Here is a 24,469-nt window from a genome sequence, read left to right as displayed (position 1 = left end):
TCAGGCAAAGTGCTAAGGGCTTGTTCCTTCACCAAAAGGTCTGCCAGCCCTTCAAAAGTGGTGACCTGACATCCACTTACCCACCTATGGAAATAAGTGCTCAGTTCAGCAACATATTCACACACACTTTCATCTTCCTTGCGTCTATGCTCACGAAACGTTTTCCTATACGTTTCCTGTGTTAGCGTAAAAAAACTCTAATAGACAGTTATTTACTGCAGTATAATCAAAACATGCAACATCAGACATCTTATCTACCATGAGAAGAGTGCTTCTGGCCCAGAATTTCTAGTTTATTGGCCGTTTGGGCAGGTTTTTTTTCCATCTCTCTCAACTTTCTGGTTTTAAAGCCCTTGTTTGTGCTTGATCCCCACCTTTCTCATAACTAGTCTAGTCCAGGTACATTTTTGCTGTATCCAGGACTGTTTGTAAGCTTCTGAGCCCCCAAGCCTTTGTGTTGGTGTGCAGCCTTCTAGCGTATCAGTGGGAGTGGTAAGTACTAGGTAGCCTGTCTACCACAAGAGGAATGGTTCTTTGCCCAGGAATTGTAGTTTGTTGACCATTCGGGAAGTTGTCCATCTCTTTCAACTTTCTGGTTTAAAAGACCACATCTGTGCTTGTTTCCCATCTTTCCTGTAACTAACCTACTGGAAAGCACTAGAAAGCCTTAAACTGATATAAACCTTCTAGCTTAAAAGAGAGACTTTGGAGTGATTGAGTATCCGTTTTCTGTATATTTTTGCTGTACTTAACTGTTTTCCGCCTAAACACTGATTTTCCAGGACTTATTGTGATTTAAAAGCTTGTGTTTTTCACATGTTGTACTTATCTGACTGCCTGCACTTTTAAAAAGTTGTTTTTTGTTTAAATAAATTGTTTAACTGTTGTAGGCTACACACAAAAGTGTGATAGCCTTTTCTGATGACTTGTAGTTGTTTAAAGCTGTTTTAAGTGTACTTTTTACTGATTTTGCCTTATCTTTTCAAAAAAATAAATAAATAAATTTCTTTTTTCCCACCTTTCTAAGTTAGTATAGTCCAGTTTTCAGGCTAGTGCTTAATTCAGGGCTGTGTTACAAGTTTCTGAGTTGCCCATACCTTACTTGGATAGAGGGAAGTTTCTCTGTTCACCTGTGAGAGAGGGGAACTTTGAGCAGCCATCTGTCCCTGGAGGAGTGGCTCTAGCCCAGAAGTTAGTAGTTTAAAAAACGCATTGCACGGTTTTGTGTGCCAGGCAGCACCGATTAGCTAGGGTTAAATTATTCCCGGCTCCACTAAGTCTCCTCTTTAGTTTTTCACTTGAAACTAGTCTAACTCTCAACCTAACCACTCAAAAAGCATCCTACAGTCCAGCACTTGCTCAGACCTAATAGCAAGCACTAATATACCCCGACACTTGACTGCCCAGCAGGGCAAGGCTCTTTATCCACCCCTCACCAACCAAGCGACTAAGCAGCTCACCCTACTATTCAGGCATGACCAAAGGGCGACTTCAGGTGTACTCTCCAGTCCTGCTGGTGAATCTGGGTATCCTGAGGCAATGTTACAACTGCCTCATGTACACAGACAGCCCTCCCCTCCTACCACAAAACACTAACATATGCGAGAGATGCAATTATACAGCCAAACTGGAGGCTAAGGTATCTCCACCCAAGACTGGAACAGACAGTCATGAGCAGAAGGTTAACACTTGCACCATACCTCCAGCTTCACATAGACCTACTAAACCAGCACAGACAAAAAATACACATAAATACACTAAATCATACTCGGAGGCTCTAAATAAAAACCTGCAAAAGCATCAGAGAGCTCCAAAGCAGACACCCACAGAAACTGCACCTCCCATCACAAACCAGACAACACATAAAACACAAAATCAATGTGCCTCACAGTCACAGTCCTAAAGGCGAAATAACATACCTAACACACTAGTAGTAAATAGTCAGGCACACTGATGCCCCACTCACTAGGCTGGACAAGGAGAAGGTTACTGTTAGCTGCCTGTCGGGAGCCAGAATCCGCCACATAACACAAGCACTCAGGTCATTCCAGAACAAGTACAAATATGACTCTGTCATTGTTCATGTTGGTGTGAATGACCTTAGCCGTACCTCCGTGGACTACATGAAAAGGGACATGGAAGAGCTCTCTGATCATGCAGCCTAGGCCGGTACGACCCTGACCCTGAGTAGCATCCTGCCCTCACCAAGAATGATACCTCAGTATAAAGAAAAAATGATCAATTTCAACAAATGGCTAAGCTTCTAGTGTTATTCAAAGGGGATCCAGTGTCTGTCAGCCTGGGATGACATGCTCGACAAGCCGCATTGTTTCACAAGAGATGGCTTGCACCTGTCACCCCTTGGGTTTCGAATACTGGCCAAGGCTCTTGTTGCCCCAATAGTGCCTTTTTTAGGCAAAGCTCAAAATTCAAACCCACCTTCGTAAACAGCACAAATAAAAAAATGAGGGTTATGCTACTCAACGCCAGGAGTTTAAATCTCAAAATGCATGCGCTCGAAGCACTCCCAAGTATGGAGAACGTCGACATATGTGCAGTAACTGAAACCTGGTTCAAGGCTCCAGGGAGCACTCCAGCACTACTGGGCTACAACTCATACCACACATTTCAGCCACAGAACACGGACCGAAACACAAAAGGAGAGGGTGTATCAATATTCATCCAGGATACCCACACCTCCAGGTTAGTGGTGCAGCATGATACCTCTGAGATCGTCCATGTGCAACTAACATCGGGCAAATCTGCAATGCAAATTGTGGCCTGCTACAGATCACCCTCCATGACCCAGGGCCACCACTCTGCCTTTCTGGAGACACTGGATAACATGAAGATCCTACCGAACACCCTGATCTTGGGAGGTTTCAATTACCGTACCATTAACTGGGAAAACTACTTGAGTACAAACTCCCAGGCTCAGCGCTTCCTGGAATTCATCAACTCAAATGCCCTGGATTAGCTGGTAAACTCCCCTACCAGAGGCCACAACATATTGGACCTGGTCGTCACCAACATGGGCGACAGGTACTCCGTACCGGAGGTCAACCTGTCACTGGTTAGATCAGACCATAAACTAATCACCTTGGATGTCCACACCCCCCACCACCCACAACTAAGGAAACCACAGTGAAAAACTGTTCTAAAGCAAACTTCACCTTACTTAATGCAGAAGTGGTAAGTTTCACAGCCCCCACGCTAAAGGATAACACTGCCCAAGATGCAGAATCCTTTACAATTGCACTCTATCAGCACCTACAAGGATGCATGGATTGTGCCATCCCTAGCAAAACCAAGACTCGCTCCCCTAAGAGAAGGAAACCAGTCTGGTAGACCCCTGCCATAAACAGGTTATACAACAAAAGAAGGAAACTAGTTCAGAAAAAAAGCAAATCCCAAGAAGGAAAGACATCCCTGATCAGTATCAGTAAGAAACTGAGGTCCCTCATGAAATCATCCAAGGCTAACTTCGAAAGAAAAATAGCCAAGGATTTGAAAGATAACCACAAAGCCTTCTTTAGCTATGTCAAGAATCTAAGTGGCAACTCACAGATATGCTCTGAGATCCTTTACCAGAAAGGCTCATGCTACACTTTGCTGTGAAGGAAAGGTTAGTTTGCTTTTATTTTTTGTATTACTGTATTGCCTTTCTATATTTTGAATACTGTAGTTTGTTTTCTTTACCTTGTGTTTTGCTTGCATTCTGTTTTAACAGCATATTAAAACTTCAAAAGAGACCACAGCTGTCTCTGTTCTGAGTCAGTCTTTCTAGTTGCTCGCCTCTTATGTTAATCTGACCATATATCTCATTTCTCTCTACTTTCACTGGCTTATGTGAGTAATCACAAAATCATCATTTTTGAAATCCCACCCCTTCAATTATTTAAATTTATTGGCCATCCTACAGTATTTCATAGTACCAAAATACAAAAGTGACCACCCCTTTCAATCCATCTTGCTGTTTTAAAAATAGTAACTCTCCACTAAACCTTAACTTTTTAAACAGGTAAAACTCAAGATACCTACTTTCACATCTAACTTCTCTAGTACACACTGCAGAGTGCATTCTTTTCAATCTTAGCTTTAAGCATCCCTGTGACTAGCACTTTCTCTTAATACCTGCTGGAAAGCACTAGGAAGCCTTAAACTCATACAAACACTGAACTCTCCTTGTTAACCAGGAGAAATTAATAGTAGGCACTAAATAGCCTATAATTCCAAAGTACCTTGCTAAGGAAACAGCTCCTATACTTTACAAAGAAAAAAAAAAAGCCCCAAACCAGGCATGCCAAAGAGTCAGCTTCCGGTGATTTCTCCTGTCCACCTGGTGAATCTGCGCATACTGGGGCAATGCAGCAATTGCCTCATGTACACAGACAACCCTCTCCTCCTACCACCCAACACTACAACCTGTGAGAGATGCACTTACATAGCCAAAATGGAAGCAAAGCTCTCTCCACCCAAGATTGTGCTAAACAGTCAAGAGGAGAAGGTTAACACCCACACTACACCTCAAGCAACACATAGCCCTTCTAAACCCGCACCACCAGCACCCACATATAGCAATACTAAATCCACATATGCAGAGGCCCTTAACTGTAACCTGTCCAAGCAACAAAGACCTCTGAAGCTGAAACGCAAACAAACACCAATCACAACCAATGTGTCACATAGTTCACAACACCAGTGTGCCACCCAGCAACAGCCCCTAAGGTAAGACAATGTACCTAACACTTTAGTCATAGGTGACTCTATAGTCCGGCACACTGATGTCCCTCTCACCTGGTTGAATAAGGAGAAAATTACAGTCAGCTGCCTGTCGGGTGCCAGAATCCGCCACATAACGCATGCACTCAAGTCACTCCACAACAAGTACAAATATGACTCTGTCATTGTCCATGTTGGAGTGAATGACTTGAGACGTACCTCCCTGGACTACATGAAAAGAGACATGGAAGAGCTCTCGGATCATGTGACCCAGGCAGGTATGACCCTAGCCCTGAGTAGCATCCTGCCTTCGCCCAGAATGATACCACAATATAAGGATAAAATGACTGACTTCAACAATTGGCTGAGCTTATGGTGTCATTCAAAGGGGATCCAGTATCTGTCTGCCTGGGATGACATGATTGACAGACCACGATGCTTTGCCAGAGATGGTCTGCACCTGTTGCCCCTGGGATTCAGGTTACTGGCTAAGGCTCTTGCCACCCCTATAGTGCCTTTTTTAGGCAAACTTCAAAGGACAAAACCACCACCGTAACAGGTACAAGCATGCAAAATCTGAAGGTAATGCTACTCAATGCTAGAAGTCTAAACCTCAAAATGCACTCTCTCGAGGCACTCCTAAAAATGGAGAACTTTGATATCTGTGCAGTAACTGAGACCTGGTTCAAGGCTCCAGAGAGCACCCCTGCAATACCAGGCTACAACTCTTACCACACTTTTCGGCCACCAAACCAGGACCAAAACACTAAAGGTGGAGGAGTGTCAATATTCACCAAGGATATTCACACCACCAGGCTAGTTGGCCAACACAATGTGTCTGAAATTCTCCAAGTGCAACTAACACTAGGTAAGACTGCAATCCAAATTGTAGCTTGCTACAGATCCCCCACCATACCCCAAGATTCTCACTACACTTTTCTAAACATACTGGAAAATATTAAGATAGAACCAAACACCCTAATAATGGGTGATTTTAACTACCCTGCCATTAACTGGGAAAACTACTCATGTCCCAACACCTTTGCGCAACGGTTCTTGGAATTCATAAATTCCAACGCCCTGGATCAACTAATCTATAGTCCCACCAGGGGCACCAATATCCTAGACCTGGTCATTACCAACATGGGAAATCAATGCTCCATACCTATGGTCACCCTCTTGTTAGTCAGGTCTGACCATAAGCTAATCACCCTTAACATCCACATCCCACCCCCACCCCCCAGTAAAGAAACCACCATAAAAAACTTCTCCAAAGCCAACTTCATGCTACTCAAGTCAGAAGTGACAAACTTCATGACACCCATGCAGACTGGAACTGAAAGTTCAACTGCTGAATCCTACACTAAGGCACTGTACGAGCACATCCACTCATGCATGAATCGTGCCATCCCAAATAGAACCAAAATGCTCTCATCCAAAAAAAAGGAAGCCAATCTGGTGGTCCCCTGCCATAAACAAACTTTACAACAAAAGGAAGAAACTTTTGCAGAAAAGAGGAAAATCCCAGGATGCAAAACACTCCCTTACTAGCCTCAGTAAGAAACTGAGATGTCTCATAAAATCCTCCAAACGCTAGTTACGAAAATAAAATTGCCAAAGATTCCAAAGACAACCACAAAGCATTCTATAAATATGTCAAGAATCTAAATGGCAATGCTCAGATCTGCTCTGAACTAAAACAGAATGGCATTAAATATACTGTTCCGAAGAATATTGCCAATATCCTGACAGATCGATTCAGTGCCAACTTCACCCCCCTCTCACCCCCTAAATGGCCAATCTCAATACCGGAAGATTGCCAAATTCCAGTAATAACGGCCACACAGGTACAAAACGCACTCTCTAAAGCCAAGAATACAGCATCCATGGGACCAGATGACATCCCGGGCTGTGTACTACATTAACTACAATATGAACTGGCACCTCACCTAAGTCATGTTTAATCATAGCCTCACCTCAGGTTTCATGCCCACTGAGTGGCGCAGAGCTACAGTTATCCCAATCCACAAGGAGGGATCCACTTGGATCCCGGAAACTACCATCCCATCAGTCTGACAAGCCTTATCTGCAAGGCCATGGAGCGTATTATCATGGAACTTATAAACAAAGACATTGGCAACCTTCAAACACTGGACCCCACCCAGTTTGGGTTTGTGAAGGGCTGATCTCGTCTCCTGAACCTGATTGACTTCTTTGAATCAGTCTCCAGAGCCATGGACAAGGGTAAGGTGGTCCACACAGCCTATCTAGACCTTGCCAAGGCCTTTGACACCATCCCCCACTCTGGAATCATAGATAAACTTACTAAGTTGGGCATTAATCCCTATGTCACCCAATGGGTTGCTAAATGGCTTACTGATAGAACCCACACTGTAAAAGTAGCCGACTCCAAATCCAGCTCCAGATAAGTGACAAGTGGAGTACCTCAGGGTTCAGTCCTGGGGCCGCTCGTGTTTGGCATCTACTTCTCTGAAGTACAGGTCAACACTAAGGGACTCTGGCTAACAAAGTTTGCAGATGACTGCAAACTGGGAGCCATTATTGAATCCCCAAATGATGTGGATACTCTACAAGAGGGCCTTACAGAAACAGATGCTTGGTGCCAGAGCCATGGGCTCAAGCTCAATGCCAAGAAATGTATAGTTATCCCCTTTGGGAAAAAACATGTACCCATGAATTACCATATAGGTGGCAGTACACTAAACACAGAAAGTGTGATAAGAGACTTAGGGACACAGGTGGACAGTCTCATCTTCTATAACCACATCGCCACAACAGTCAGGAAACCCTTCTATGTGGCACACCTCATCACGAAGGGCTTTTCATCCAGAAAAAAAGGAGGTCATTATCCCACTGTACTCATCCCTCATTAGACCCATTATAGAATACAACGCCCCATTTGGTATGTACCTCTCAAGACATCTGCAACAACTGGAAAGGCCTCAGAAATACCTCACTAAAAGAATCACAGGCCTAAAGCAGATGCCCTACGCTGACCGCCTTAAAAAACTCCAGCAATACTCTGTCACATATCATCTACCCAGAGGCGATCTCTGCTTAACATACAAGGCCATGTCAAACCCAGAGCTGTTGGACATGCTACAGAAATCCCAATCCCTCAGAGCTACACGCTCCAGGGATCTAAACCTTGTCATCACAATAAACAAAACATGCTGGAGGGATAGGTTCCTGACCCAGAGACTCCCCAGACTCTGGAATAGATTGCCCATACATGTCAAGCAGAGTGCCTCTTTGGACCTCTTCAAGAGGAACCTTGACGATTGGATGGGAGAAAGGAAATTCACCCCAGGGATGACGTCAGTCGCCCTGCTAGACAGGGGTCCAGGAAAGTAAATAATGTGGGAAGAAATAGCCAGGGAATTGTTATGGCTAGGCTTGTATAGGCCCTAGTACCAACCTATGAACCTATGAGATGGTGCAAAATATCACAAAATATACTGAACCTACTGATATTGCCAACATACTGGCAGATAGATTCAGTGCAAACTTCACCTCCCTCTCACCTTCAAAAGGGCCCACAACAATACCGGAAAAGTGTAGTGTCCCAGAAATCACAGAAGCACAGGTGAAAACAGCCCTTTCAAAAGCCAAAAACACAGCATCAATGGGGCCAGATGGTGTCCCAGGCTGCGTCTTGCACAAACTACAGAATGAACTAACCCCCCCACCTAAACACGCTGTTCAACCTCAGCCTATCCACAGGCTATGTGCCCATAAAATAGCGCACAGCAATGGTTATTCTGCTCCACAAAGGAGGGGCCACAACCGACCCTGGTAACTTATCGCCCCATAAGCCTGTTCTGCAAGGCTATGGAGCGCATCATCATGGAACTCATTAACAAAGACATTGGGAACCTCCAAACACTTGACCCGACCCAGTTCGGCTTTGTTAAGGGTAGATCATGCCTACTAAACCTGGTTGACTTCTTTGAGACCGTTAATAAAAAATCACAGTTCACCCGTAGAAGGCCAATTCCTTTAATGAAAGAAACAATAATTGACATGAGCGCTTTCGTCTGTAAAAATACAAACTTCATCAGATAAAATCCCACTGTTACTGAAAACTTTAAATAGTAATATTTGTCCAATAAGGTTTTACTTTCAATAAAACAATTAATCAATTCAAAGTCTTAAAATAACAGGGTGAATCAAATGAAAATGTTAATACATCAAAACCCTGAAACCTGAAAAGGCTAAAATAACCCTTATTGAAAACACATTTTATAATATAAAAACTAAATATTGATTTCACAAAAGTGTTAAAAACATCATTAAAAATTCTGTGTTTGAAGATAAATATAAATATAAACTTGTATTTATATAAATATATATTTTTTCTGGAAGGGACTTAAACAAACTCAAACTATGTTAGCCTTCCCTACTAAGATGGCTTTGATGTTAATATATTCGTTTAAACCTGGAAAAATATTTGATTTTAATCTCAATTGCCATCTTATTTCCTTCTGTAACAAAATGTTTTTGGGGTCTCCTCCTCTAATTTCCACATCCAATGTGTCAATAATTCCAAATTTGAAAGATGGGGTAAAATGACAAAAAGTGGTGTGTTTGTATAAGGCACTTGTTTCTTTTTTAGTTTTTATGTCATTTCTATGTTCATATATCCTTTCTTTCAAATGACGCTCAGTTTTGCCCACATAGAAACATGGGCAATGACAACAAGTTGCCAAATACACAACCATGGAAGTATTGCAATTGCCCCTACAGAATTTTACCATACTATCCAAACCATTATTCAAATTAATGCTATCTGAAGTATTAATAAAAGAACATTGGGCACAGCGACCACATGGGTGAGTACCCCTGATGTTCCGAAAAGAGTGGTCTCTTCCTTCCAAGGTTCTCTTAAAATTTTTACCCACTCGATGAATAAAAGTAGGTTTATTTCCTACAATTTCTATTATCTCAGTATTTGTCTTGAGTATGGACCAATTTTCTTGTAAAATTCTCTTAAAAATTGAAGAAAAATTATTGTGTTGTATAGAACAGGATCCCGTAAATTCTTTAGATCTAACTTCTGATGTACCTGTGATGGAATTGGGATGCCCAAGTAAAGGTTTAAACCGGGTACCCCATCCCTGATAGACCTCTGTCAATATTGCCACAACTAACTCACTGGGATAGCCCCTTTCACAAAACATTTTACCCAAGGTGAAGAATTCTTGTGTAAGGTCATCAAAATTAGATGTCATCCTCGCCACTCTGACAGCTTGACCTTTTACAATACTTTTTTTCTGAAAGTAAGGATGTTGGCTGTCAAAGTGGAGATAACTGTTACACCAGGTTGGTTTTCTATATATTTGTGATTTAAAACCAGTAGGAGTTTTAGTGAGTGTAATGTCCAAATAATTGATAAATTCCCTATTGGCTTGGTAGGTAAAAGACAAAAAAGAAGTAGATTCATTAATATAAAACATAAATTGGTCAAAATCTTCTTGGGTCCCTTCCCATATAACAAAAATATTGTCCAAAAATCTGAAGTAAGCTTTTATTTTGGCAAAAAAGGCGCTCTCAAAAATATATGTAGTTTCCCACTCTAATAAAACCAAATTAGCATATATGGGGGCGCAAGCCGCCCCCATGGCAACTCCACTTACTTGTTTATAAAAAACACCCTAAAAATAATGAAATTGTTATCTAAAACAGTTTCCATTAGTTCTAATAATAAACACTTCCTATCCGATGTTAATTCTGAGTATTTGCGAATGCTTGCCTCAAAAAATTCAAAACCATCCTTCCTAGGGATACAAGAAAATAAGTCTTTCACATCAATAGTGATGAAAAGACTCTCTTTGGCCCATAAATCATTATTAATTCTTCCCAAAAAATCCCATGAATCCTTAATAAGATGTTTGTGTTGGTTAACTATTTTGTTGAAATTTTGATCAATAAAAACTGCTAAGGGATGAGTTTTGGATCCGCGGGCTGAAACTATAGGCCTAAATGGGGGTTGAACCATGTTCTTATGAATTTTTGGTATCCCAAAAAAAACAGGAATAATAGGATGAAGTTGTCGAAGAAAATGGTAGGTGGTCTGGTTGATACGCTGTTCCACTAAGTATTCCTCAAGAAGAGAATCTATTCTATGGTAAGCAGTCTGAATCTCATTGTAGGAAGCCAAACTGTATGTATCTTCCTGTGTCAAGATATTTTTTATGGCATTTTTATAGTCCGTTTGTTTGAAAATTACCAATCCCCCACCTTTGTCAGGTTCCATGAAACGTAGATCTTTGTTGTGTTTTAAATCTTCTAAAAGTTTGGCTTCATCTATTTTTAAATTGTAATTCTGCCAAAAACCATTAGTGTTTTTGCCATAAGATTCATATATTTCTCTAGTGACTACGTTCTCAAAAGTGTTTAAAAGTGGATGGAGGGGGGATTGTATACACTCCTTTTAATGATACCATGGTTGTCAGTATTCCCCGTGAATTTTTTAGATACCCCTTTATTATGTATAATTGTAAAATTTAACTTTCTGAGGAATAGTTTTAGATCTACTAAAATTTGAGCCAAATCTCCTTTGGAACTTTTTACAAATTTAAATCCTTTAGAAAACAAATTGAAATGAGTTTTTTCCAGTTTCACATCTGTGTAATTGTAAATTTTATATCCATGGTATTCGGAAACTATTCCATTGGGATGTATATTTATAGCATCTGTCTCCCCCTGTTCCCTCTGTGGTTCCAATCCTGATTTTTTGAATGGGAATCTAAATTGGGGGCGTTCTGGTGTTTGTTGGCTAGGCGTTCTGACCTCCGTGGACCTAAAAAAACTTCATTCGATCCCTGAAAAGAATCCAATTCATCCAAGGGACGTGAATGTGAAACAGAGGTGTCCCTAGTGTAATTTCTATCCTCAAATAAACCTCTTTCATTCCTCATGTCATGTCTGTTGTCATAGGGAAAAAGGCCTGTTTTCCTGTTGTGCCCCTCCCTGTGTCCAGGTGGAACAGATTGAGTATTAAATATAGGCTGAGGGTAACTTTTCCCATTCTCATATTGTCCCTTGTCCCTGAAGAATTTTTTCTGTTTCCTTTCAAATACTTTATCAACTTTAACATCAATCCTTTTTAAAATTCTTTCAAAAAATCCTTAATATTGATCAAACAATAAATCATGAATAATGGTTTGATACAAATAATTAACTTCTGTCAATAAACTGTTCAAATGTGTACTTCATTATATTTTGTTAACTTTAATACTAAAGAAAAACCACATTCATCAAAGAAACCCTGAAATTCTTTAATAATGTTGTCAGTGTAAGAAATAGACAGTTACCAAGGCCATAGATGAGGGAATGGTGGTTCACACAGCCTACCTTGATCTCGCCCAGGTGTTCGACACCATTCCTCACTCTGGTATTATAGAAAACTCACCAGCCTGAGCAAAAACACCTACATCACAAGATGGGTTGCCAACTGGCTTACAGACAGAACTCACACGATAAGAATAGTGGGCTCCAGGTCTGACTCGAAACCAGTCACAAGTGGTGTCCCGCCAAGGCTCTGTTCTGGGACCCCTACTGTTCGGCATATATTTCTCAGAAGTACAGGCAAACACAGGAGGACTATGGCTAACCAAGTTCGCCGATGACTGCAAATTGGGAGCCATAATTGACTCTCCGGCTGACACGGACATCCTCCAAAAAGGCCTTACTGAGACAGACACCTGGTGTCAAAGTCATGGCCTCAAGCTAAATGCCAAAAAATGCATAGTCATCCCATTTGGGAAAAACAAATCACCCACGAATTACCACATAGGTGGCAGCCCCTTAATATAGAAGAGGTAGTAAGAGATCTGGGGACCCAGGTAGATAGTAATCTCTCCTTTGACAATCATATTGCCAAAGTAGTTAGGAAATCCTTCTATGTGGCCCATCTAATTACTAAGGGGTTCACATCTAGAAATAGAGGTTATAGTGCCCCTCTTCTCGTCACTCATCATAGAGTACAATGCCCCATTTGGGATGTACCTCACAAGACACTTCCAACAGCTTGAAAGACCATAAAAGCACCTGACTAAGAGGATTACTGGCCTCAAATATTTGTCCTATGCAGCCCGACTGAAAAAAACTCTGGCTGTACTCAGTGGCATATCGCTTACTCAGAGGTGATCTCTGCCTGACTTACAAAGCCATGTCCAACTCAGAATTGATGGACATGCTCCACCTAAAGAAATCCAAGTCACTGCGAGCCACGCACTGTAGTGAGCTAAACCTAGTCACAACACTAAATAGAACATGCTGGAGGGAAAGATTCCTGTCACAGAGACTCCCCATGCTATGGAACAAAATTCCTAACTACATTAGGCAGAGCACCTCACTAACACTCTTCAAGAGAAGCCTTGACGAGTGGATGGGTAACAGAAAATACACCCCCTGGGATCACTTCATTGGCTCTGCTTGACAGAGGCTCAGTTAATTAATCAGTGGGGCCTCGAAAGCTGACACACTCCAGCTAGACTTATAAATGCCCTCCGGCAGATAGCCTAGTACCTACCTATGAGCCTAATACAGTTACAGCTTTACCATGGAGTAAGGGGGTCAGGAACCGTACCCAGAGCTCAACTTCATACTGTTTACGTACACTCTCAAACATGTGAATGAAACTATCAAAATTATCCCCCTCTTTAAACTGCGGAATAAATTTACTGACCTTTTGTGCTTCTGGGGTCCAGTTACTCCCTTCCCCCATTACCTCCATGACTCTGGCGAAGAGTCAGCATCTCCTTCTCATGCTGCCTCTGCTTTTTTTCTCTCAGCTTCCAGATGTAACAGTTTCTCCTTCTCCTCAGCCTGCAAACGTCGCAGTTTCTCATTTGCTTCTTTTTCCACATGCCTGGCCTCCAACTCAAGTCTCTTTAGCTCCAGCTGAATTTTTAAGTCCACTGCAGAAAGGTTGAGCTGTCCATTCTTCAAGGGTATTATATCTCCACTGCCAGTCTGATTGTCCTCCTGGTTGCTGTTTTCTGATGCAGCTGTAACCAAGGCTGCAATCAGGTCTGCCTTAGTCAGGTTTCCATGCACCAGTCCCCTAGCCTGGCACATCTCCGCCAGCTGGCTCCTTGTCAGCTTTCCATACTCCTCTGCTGACATGCTGCCTGCTCACCCTGACTAACTAAGCTAACAAAAGAAATAAAACAATTGTGATCTGAACTCTTGAGTATTCACTGTGTGGCTGTTTTAGAGTACAAAACATCTTCAAAGTTCATTGGACACGAGCTACAGGATTCACTCTACCCACACCACTACAAGCCAATTAGTATTTGCCAACTAATTAATATGTGATGTGAATATCCCACTGCTGTCAAACACAAATGTGATGATATCCCAACCACTGCCACCCCAAATGTGATGCCCGTGCAGTGGCCCAGCAATCAAGGAGCCTCAGTTCTCAACACTAACACCAGAGAGGATGTCTCATATATGAGGAAATTATAACAAATGCACACAGTAAAGTGCAGTTCCCCTTAAGAGCACACAGAGATCACAGTCAGTCCGGAGATGGTCACTCTCTTGCTCTCCAGGTCCCCAATAAGACTCCCCACTGGCACAGCTATGGGGTCCAGATCTCAGCCAGCTGGGCAAGCTAAAATCTCTAGCATCCTCTCTTTCCAACCAGTGCATGTCCCTGCCCAAGTAGCTGACATGCACACACTTTGAGATAAGTTTATACAACCACACAGCCACTCCTGGGGAAGGCTGGCACAGGTTCTCCAGCTTTGCCCCTTTTACCCAGACTATACGGTAGTACCACTTGCCACCACCCAGCTAATATTTATCAGCTACTCAAAGACCCTTGAAAGGATTTCCAATTATTAGTGTGCAATATTATTATCCAATTGGTAGTATAACCCAGGGCTAAAGCTATTAGAGTGGCTTTGTACATTTTTACCAAAGAAATGCAAGTACTCTTAAGAGCTTAAATTATCTCTACTCAAAACAGCCACAGTTAAAAGGTTTCAAAATATTTAATAATAAATAATTAAAACCACAAGACAATACTTTCTACTACACAGTGCTAGTCAAGAGTTCAGAGATCACACAGAAATACTTAAAATAATTCAGTAGTACAGTTCTGACATCATAGAAAAACACTTCGTCTAATCTTTCTAGTTCCTAGCTATTTCTAAAAGAAAACACAAATCTAAGATAACTTCCATATAAAACAAGACTGTGCTGTGAGTTAGATGGTCAAGACAAAAATGCTTAATGCCTTCTGATTCTCTCTGTTTAAATTGCTATTTTCAGTCCTGATTTCCATTACATCATTTCACACTTTCCTGGTGTTCCCAGGCTAACAGATACTACATAATTGTTAGCTTGCACCTGCAGGAAACTACATCAGTAAAAGACATTCCATATGTAAACTCTAGTAATTATTCCTTAAGTTAAAACAATAGGCAGGATGCTTCACTCCAGACTCATCAACTCCAAATTCTAACTTCAAAGGGACACACATGAAATAATTTCACCTTCAAAGGACAGGCAAGAAATGCTTGTCTTAGCTTTCTTTACAGCAGAGGGCAATGTTGTTACATTTTTTTGAAGTTCAACATCAGTAAAAGACATTCCATATGTAAACTCTAGTAATTATTCCTTAAGTTAAAACAATAGGCAGGATGCTTCACTCCAGACTCATCAACTCCAAACTCTAACTTCAAAGGGACACACATGAAATAATTTCACCTTCAAAGGACAGGCAAGAAATGCTTGTCTTAGCTTTCTTTACAGCAGAGGGCAATGTTGTTACATTTTTTTGAAGTTCAACATTTCACAGCATGGCGTTCAAAAGACATGCATGAATGGGTGTGCCTTCATTGAAGGTTGGGCGTCGGGCTGGCACCTCGGCACCGTAAAAATCTACTGCCAATAATTAGCGGACCGAAGTTCCGCTGTGGCAACCCTTAACTGGGAAAAGCCGAAAGAAGAAGACGATTCTTTCATTTAAGAAAACAAGCCTGTATTTCACAAATATATATTAAAATGATAGAATTATCTACAAAATTCTACTGGGCTAGGCTGGCAGCCTTCATCTATCTTCACCCAATCTTCACAAAGACATACAGACATTTTCAAGGTATAAGGAGTAAACAGATACAGATGGGAGAATAGCATAATACATTTCTCATGCTATTTTCTTGACATGGTTTACGTGTTCACTTTCAACACACTTGTCTCCAACTATGTTCCATGCAAGTACATGTTCCATAAGGTACAGGATATATAAATTTCCTTCAAGGTTTCGTGATTAGAAGAAACATTCACCACCTGCTTGCTAAGTTCCAACAAAAGTCAAGCTGTTCTTTGTATGAAATAGGACTATATAAAAACACTGCAGTAGTTGTAAGCTAAAAGTTTTATAAAGCAAGCATTAAAGAAATATATATCCATTACATTAAGAATGTCTGTTTCCTAAAATTGCCACCAGAGAAAATAAGTGAAATGAGGGAAGAGGTAATAGGTCTCTATATAACAAGCTGAGCTGGGAATAAGGACCACTGTATTGAAATGCAGTATTGCCTTTGCATTGATTTATTTTTTTTAGGTAGAAAATTGCTGTGCCACACAGCGAGAGAGAGAGAAAATGAGCCTGTCAATCAGCTGTCTCCACCATGCCAACTAGTCTCCCCTTGCTTCCCATTATCGAGGTGGGATATATGAGTGGGTTGACCGGGGGGGGGGGGCAATACATAGACGGTGTTCGCAGGTTGATCGAGGGGTTCACAGGTTGATCGAGGGGTTTCTTATTATACCCTATTTTTATCCTCAGTGAATACTCGGCTATTGAAACTGAAGAGTGATGTGCATTGGACTGACTGCACTGGATGTCCCTCGCATGTATAAGTGACATTACCAGCAAGCAGCCCTTCCCCCCCTTCCCCTCAGGCATGGGAGGTGGTTTCCCTAGTCTACACTAGAGAAATCAGACCTCCCAATGTGCTCTTCAGAATGTGCAACCCAACCCTCCCCCCTGCCAGATGCAAGATGGCTATGCTGTTTCCCTCCTCTCCTTCCATGCTTGACTTCTTTAGTGCCAGGGCTGCTATTCAAACCCTCATTGCCTGTATCTCAGTAAGGGTTTTGTCCCTCTGTAACAACTTCAGCTGCCAGCTAGGGTATAGTTGTAGTAGAGTAGCTGTCCATGGCGATGGGTCCTCAAACCAGGTTTATGCTTGATACACCTGAATTGTGTTGAGTGGATGCAGTGTTTGTTAATAGGTAGCAGAGGAGGAAGATATGTTAGCATAAAGCAGATGAGAAAGGACATTGCAAAATGCTTCAGTTAATGCCGGAACAATAAATACAAAACGGTATAACAGGAATGATACAGAATGTATATACCTAACCCAAATCCATAGAAATAGGGTTGTTTCCTATCATTTATGGTTTTACTTTTGACCACAGGCTTTCCAGTCTGTAGAGCCTCATGTAAAGTTTTGTAGATATTGTATGGATGTAAACTAAATATTTATGAGCTGCTTTAAACAACAATCAAGAAATAAGTTTGTTTCCTTAATTTTGTGAGGATGCAATTTTGCTTTTGGGTTAGGCTTTCTAAGCTCAATTCTATAAATATTAAATGGATGTAAACTCAGGATATGTGAGCTGTACCTAACAGCAGTCAACAGCAATAAACGTTTCCTCATTTTTGCCAGGATTAAATTTTACAGCTGAGGTGGCTATCTTTAAATATTAACAGGGTGTATAAACTTAAGAATTGTGAGCTACACCTCACGGTAGAAGTATTCCACAAGGTATCCCTATACATATGGATTCAAGTCATGCAAATGAGGAAATATTTTAGTTTGGATTGCTGAGCAGTTCCAGTGCCTGTAGCCTTAATCCTGTGAGTTCAATACCAACGCCTACAGATATGTTGGTATGGTGAATCTGTAATTTTCAGGTATATTTCTTGACTGACAAGCATGACAAACTAGGATATGCAGTTGAGATACCCGAGCAGTCTTTTGAGTGCTTGTTATCACTACACGTGTATCTTCTTGATGGCACGATGCCAGGGCATGTTTATGTGCTAGGCTTGTAAAGGCTCCAGGGCCATTAGCCTAGTATACAACTATGAACATAATACCAGTTAGTATATCACTCTACTCTAATTATGCAGTTGATACTTCGTTCACCAAGTAGAATACATAAATATTTTTTCAATTGTGTAAAGTTTTTATTCTTTACTGTGTAAATTGCCAAAACTGTATTTTAATTTTCTTTTACATAATTAAACACATTGCAAGATAAGGTACATTCTATGTTCTCTTTAGCATATAGACATATAGCTGTTTTTTTTTTTTTTTTTTGGCACAGCAACTGGCATCTATCTACACGTTGCCATTTTCTAATCCCTTGTCTCTCTGCAAGTGCTAGGTACATGTGATGCTTGGAAATTTGTTTTGTTGTGAAATAAGTTTTTCAAATTTTGCTACCTAAAACCTTGCTGTGCCAATCCATTCTGCATTTTTGTAAAAGTAAACCACACTCTTAGTCTCCTCATTTTGTGATGTGAACCAGTGTGGTCTAGCCAACATAGGAGTGCTTTTTAGAAAAATCGCTGTGGTAGTCATTTCAGTGCTGTAAGGTTCCATGTACAAGTAATGATGCTGCTCATTTGGTCTGGTTATTTATGAACAGGCATTTGCATTTAACTCCTTTTACGTGGGTCCAAAGTATCTCAGGACTCTGGCAGTTGGCTTAGAGGAAGTGTGGCATTTGACTTGCAGGATTACGGAGTTTTTAATGAGCTGTTTCCTGAGGTCCAGTGGTGCAAGGTTAGATTCCCTCAGATTCCATTACCTAACTGTGCGACTCTGCGCAAGTCTGTTAACCAGACACTGTTCCTGGGCTAAGTCTGAAAAGGGTCCATGGAGATCAGTGTTCTACCCCAGGAAACAAAAACAAATAAATAAATAACTGGTAGCAATACCATTAGATAGGGCAGTGAGAGAACTTAATGTATGTGTGTTCTGCAGTCAGCAGTGAAAACACTGAACTAAAGAATTCATGGTATAATTAAAACAAATTGCATAAAGTTGTGACTGTGACCAAGATGACCCAAGTTCAGTTAGTTATTGGGGGTGGGAGGGAGTGGATGATGGTGTTTCACCCATCCTGTGGGAGGGCAGCAGTCTAATCTTCTGTAGTGCTGACCCCACCAGGAATGTTGAGTATTGTGTGCAGCATTATGATTGGGGGTGATGACTGGGAGCGCATTGATCAGTGCAGCCTATCCTTGTGTGTGTAATGAGTCTTGTATGTGTAATAGATACAGGTTAACCTCACGGGAAACGGTGATTATGGCATCAGAGTTGCTACTAGGAGGATGGTTAAGGCTGCTAGTGACTGACTGTATATGTATAATCGTGTATTCCTAATACCTGAATGTCACCTCTGAGGAGGTTGAATGGACATATAGACTCTCATCTTGTTCATGAAGTGTGAAGTCCTCATTGTGGTCAAGCATGTATGGCTTGGCTGTCATGCTCAGGTGGAATGAATGGGTTATTGGGTTATCTGGAGGGAGGTTTGAAAGGTAATCCATGTGGTGAATACAGAGTAAAAAATCAAAAATTAACATGGAAAAGCATGCAATGTAATCAGTTAGCATTAAAATCCTGCTTCTGTTGCCTCTTCTGTTGTACTTTCTGTTGCCTCCTCTGTTGTACTGTAGCTGTGATGTGGGTTAGGCACATCACATGCTAGTGACACTTGTGGCTTAATGCCAACAGCAATCAACAGGCATAACAAGGACTGAGTGAGGCCTGGAATGGAAGCTTTTGTTTGAAAACAGCTGAAGTGTGTTGGACAGTATGTGTGCAGATTCATTCAGTTATTTATGTGTTTATTTTTGATTATGCTACATTTGGACAGGCTTTTCAATACCTTTTTGAGTAAATCGGGAAAGTGTGCATTTTGAAAGCAGTTGACCACCACCTAGTTCAGCACTTTTGAACTTTGATCACAGTTAAATATTCATCAATGGCAGTATGTGTAGGTGTGCGTGGTATGTGAAACGAGCAGAAATATTTTACTAAAGCTCAATTTCTTTAATTTGTTCAAAGTCAAAGTACCATAGTTAGAAGGTGATTATTTGTCTGTGTGCATGTGTGTAGGGGATTGTTTCTGAAAATAAGTTAATGTCACTTGATCACAACTGTGTGATCAATATTCTGTACTGTTAGTTGCTGTGTGTGCATGTGTGGGCTTCCCCTCACAAAATGAGCTGTAGTACATTAATGTCCATTTCTTTCACTTGATTACAGTAAAACAAGTAGAGGTACCTTGAATCTGAAACTGGATTCCGTGGGGTGGCCATCTGACTGTGATAGCGTTTGACCATTGTCATCAGTTGATGACGTTTAAATAGTAGTTAATTTTTACTTTTCAAGACAGAATATGTACATGAAATGAGCCAAAATACAGTACTGTGATCAGAATTATTTTGACTTGAACAAAATTGGACCTTGGGTACTCTTCCTGTAGAGGTTGGAGCAATCATTAAAACTGTTTTCCATGTTGAAAATCTTAAGTCAGATTGATGAGCTCATTCAAATGTAGCAAATGTCAGCTTCTATAATGCAAAATTACGATCCCAAGGAGGAGGCACCATTTTTTTGCAGTTGTTTTAAGTAAAACTCTTTTCAAAAACATTTTCACATGAGAATGCATTGAAAGAGGAGGATTCATGGGCAGACATGCATACATGGCTGATAAATGAACCTTGATGGTGAAGTGTACGAAAGACCAAGGTATAGTAACTCTCAGAGAGTGGGAGGTTGGCATAATGTTTAAGGTGGTTACCTTACAAACACAAAGTGCAGGGTTTGATTCTCACATGGGATAACTGACTAGGCTTAAAATGGCCCAAAAGGGCAGTACTAACCTATGAACCTATAAATATTGTAAAATATTGCAAAACCAGAGAAACACTAGCCCTGAATGGGTGCTAGTTATGTTGTTGTTAGCAGCCACTAGAAAGCCTTTTTAATTTGCTAATATTTGAATTTCTAGTGTCAGTCTTGTTTGCCTCCATTAACCCTTATTGCATGTCCTCAGTAAACATGTGCTTAAAGGGAATTAAAACCATCATCCAGGCAGTCAGTTGAAGTTGATTGGGGTCGGGGTCTATCAAACACCACTACTCTTGTGTGTGTAGATCCAGTCTATGGAGAAGTTTGTGGTAATTGTCCCTGGCCATTTTCAAAAGAAGAGAGAACCACTGTTGCCTGGGCCAGATGGGAGTCACCACAATGATTTTGGGGTTCCTTATGAATCTATAGAAGTATCATGGATATCAGTTGAAAGGGTGGAAAAGCATACCGGAACATTCCTGGAAAAGGAAGGAAAAAGGTATCTGTCTTCCAGGCCTTCTAGTATAGAGTCCTGGAGCAGAATTTTACCAGCTGCTGCTTGTTCAGAGAGGAGCTCCCCGTAGATGGATCAAATCTTGGAAGATCCCATGATTTAGTTTCTATCCACGAGGGTCTGCTTTAGCCCTGCTCAGCTCGTCTGCCACAATTTTACTTTGATGGGATGTAGGATTCCTGTAGAGTGAGATATTGCTGTAAAGCTGCATCCCAAGCTAACATGGCTTTTCTGCAAGAAGGGTAAGACCCAGTCCCCCTTTGAGTGTTCATGTACCACCTGACTATGTTATTGTCTATAACAACTTGAAGAGGTCCAGGAGAACAAAGATGATTCAGAGAGATGAGTACCTTGATTAGAGTAAGCATCTCTTTTACATTGTCCTTTGTGTCCAAAACACCTTGCATTATTATCCATCCCGAAAATGCTCCCCAAGCAAAATCCAAGGCAACTGTGATGGGCAGGCGGGCGATTTAGGAATATTTGCTCCCACCACCAAATGATTTCTCTTCCGATAAATCCTAGAACTGGGATTTGAAAAGATAAGGGTGTTAGTGCTGTGACCAAAGACACTTCAGATACTGTTGTATCTTTCTCGTATGGAGTCTTTCCAGGGGTATCTTAAGAACAATAGATGCCATGAGACCCAAAATCTCTTACAGTGACTGAAGAGAAAGATCTGTTTTTTCTCTGTTTTTCTTCCTGTTGGAGAAAAGCTGTTTGAACTGACCTATTTAACAAATACCCCAAGAACACAGCTGTATGTGATGGAGTCCGAAAAGACTTTTGAATGTTCTTTTGCAATACCAGCGTGTGGGAGATATTGCAGACACTATGAAAAAGACTGTACAAAAATAAGCAAGCCATCTAAATATGGAAAAAAGTGGATGTCCTGTAGACTGCAATGAACTGTAACTGGAGCTGGACACTTCGTGAAGACTCTTGGTGCAGTAGATAGTCCAAAGGGTTAGGCACAGAACTGATAATGTGATCTAGACATAAAGAACATAAAGAAACACCTGTCATCTGGCTGAATAGGGTTGTGTTAATAAGTAGTATTTAAATCTAGTATTACTAGAAAACTTAAGTGAGGAAGTAGGGTTAACAGGTTGTGAAGTCACAGCATTTTGAACTTGGACACTATCACAAATTTGTTTAGGAAAGAAAGATCCAGAACTGTTTTCCAAGCGTTTTCTTTCTTTCTTTGGCACTGAACACATCCTTGAATAAAAAGGGAAATAAGAGTCTGATCTAGTGGATGAGAAATTTCCCCTTGGAAAGGAGGAATTTCCTCCCACTGCCATCTGTAACCTCGAATATGATCTTCAGCACCCATTTGTCTGTAACTGTCTGTTGTCAAAGTAATAAGCGGCGATTCTAACTTTCTGGAAGGGAAAAGAGAGTGCCAGGATAGGGGGTGGAACATGATCCCTTAAGTAGTCATTCTGACTAGTTACACTGTCCTTTGTTTTGAGGAGTTCCTGACTTCTTTTTGGACTCCCTTTGCCATTGCTTCTTAAATGTCTGTTTAACAGCATTTTGTTGAGACTGTTTATTTTGTTTCTTAGCAAAATTGGATTTTGGATTGGGGTTAGAGAATCTCTTGGAAAATTTGGACAAGGAAGGCTGAAAAGTCTGAGAAATTCCCTGTATAAGCTTACCCCTCTCATCTCATTTTAAAAATTTTGCAGCAGAGGTTCCTAAAACTAAATGTCTGTCCAAAAGGTAATTTAAAATCTCATGTTTCACATCATCGGGGAGGTTCTGAGAATGCAGCCAGACAAACCTACTCAAAACAGTATCAGTGACCATAGCTATGGAAGAAGTATCAACAGGGTCATGTACACACTATAAACATGTGTAGTGACCTATGCAATAGAAGAAACTAAATTAATTTAAAGCAGATCTTCCCTTGCAAGAAGAAACTGAAGACAAAACATTCTTCATACTTTCACAATTAGAATAAAGCGTAACATCCGGGCCTCCACTGAAAAAGGACAGCTCTGTCCAGTCAGATTTCCCCGGTAAACAAATGTAAAAATAAACATACATGCCTGATGATTCGAAATTCTGAAAATCAAAGTTGCAGAAGCATTCACTTTTTTCCCATACTTATTTTCCTATCATTATTACAAAGTGTAGGATTGTAACTGACTAAATGTTTAGCAGCAGAAGGATTAACTAAAACCACAGCTGCTGTGTCAGGTTTGGGATGACTGTTTACAAACTTGAGAATGAGGAACTTTACAGTCTGTCTGGCTTTTTAGGGGGAGCAGGCTGATTACAAGGAAAATTGTAGACAGTGACTCGCACATCCTCCAAATCTGATAGCACTGGAAGAATGCGCAAATGTTCTGGAAATTCCATTTTAACAGTTCATGGTATTTTCTGAGTTGCTGAGAAACCTCATTATTCTCCCATGAGAGCATTGGCACATTTGGGAAAAAGTTTCACACAAAGAGAAAATCCAGTGCTTGAATTTGAATCAGAAATTTGAGGAGAAGACCCTGAATCTTTTCCTTCATGTTCCAGTCCAGATTCAGAATCTTGAATCTCATCAGAAAAAGAGGCTTCAATTTAAAACTTTCCCCCCAGAAACTACCTTATAAGAAGGGTCAGTATCCTGAATTAAACCCCTGAGCCAGATCTAGTAAACTGTTATGGTCCAGAGAAATTTGAGGAGGAGCAAAAGCCAGTTTGGTTTTCTGTTTCTTTTTGAGAGAAAATAATTAGGCTAATGGGTTGTTAATGGCAATGCAGCTTTTCCAGGGACGGGCAAAACTTTCTCACCAAATAAGTAAGACTTCCCTGCTCCCTCTCCCAAGACCGACAAGCATGACTCTCCCTTGCCCACTGAGGGGATGCTGACATCCGCAGAAGACGTGGTTAACGCCAGGTCCATAGTGGCTTTAGGTGCTACACAGAGGGATCCAGATAAAAGATTAATGGTCTAAGTAATCAACATTGGCCACTGCAGAGTTACCCACATAGGCTTGATGCAGATTGTCAGCTTGCTGTGGTGACAAATGTTTGCTTAATTTTTTTGTGTGTGTGGCTGGACAGAGGACAAATTGTGGGACCGCTTGTTTGTTCCATGGTCAAGTCGAAAATGGTGCCTTTCCCCCAGGGAAAGCAAGTAGCATAAACTGGTAAAAATTTAAAGTTGTAAAAAGTCAGGTTTACCCAACAAAAACTTAGTAAAAAGCCCTTTAAGGCACTTTGCCCACCCCTGCAAGTAAAATTAACAGTTTCTCCATAGAAAAAATAACTGACAGGAAAAAAAAGTGCACACCGTTTAAAAGTACACTCAAGT

At 41.0% G+C, this 24,469-nt stretch overlaps 1 protein-coding gene across 3 annotated transcripts in view; it reads left to right on the top strand.

Moving 5' to 3' along the window:
* LOC122800942 (probetacellulin-like) overlaps positions 1–24,469 on the top strand; it is a 717,852-nt gene that overhangs the window by 328,607 nt on the left and 364,776 nt on the right. The gene's annotated exons all lie outside the window — the stretch shown is intronic.

The sequence above is a fragment of the Protopterus annectens genome, chromosome 4.part1, assembly GCF_019279795.1.
Source record: "Protopterus annectens isolate FY-2018-M chromosome 4.part1, PAN1.0, whole genome shotgun sequence".
Lineage (NCBI taxonomy): Eukaryota > Metazoa > Chordata > Ceratodontiformes > Protopteridae > Protopterus > Protopterus annectens.
Note: the sequence above shows the minus strand (reverse complement) of the source record. Positions and strands in the feature narration are given on the sequence as shown.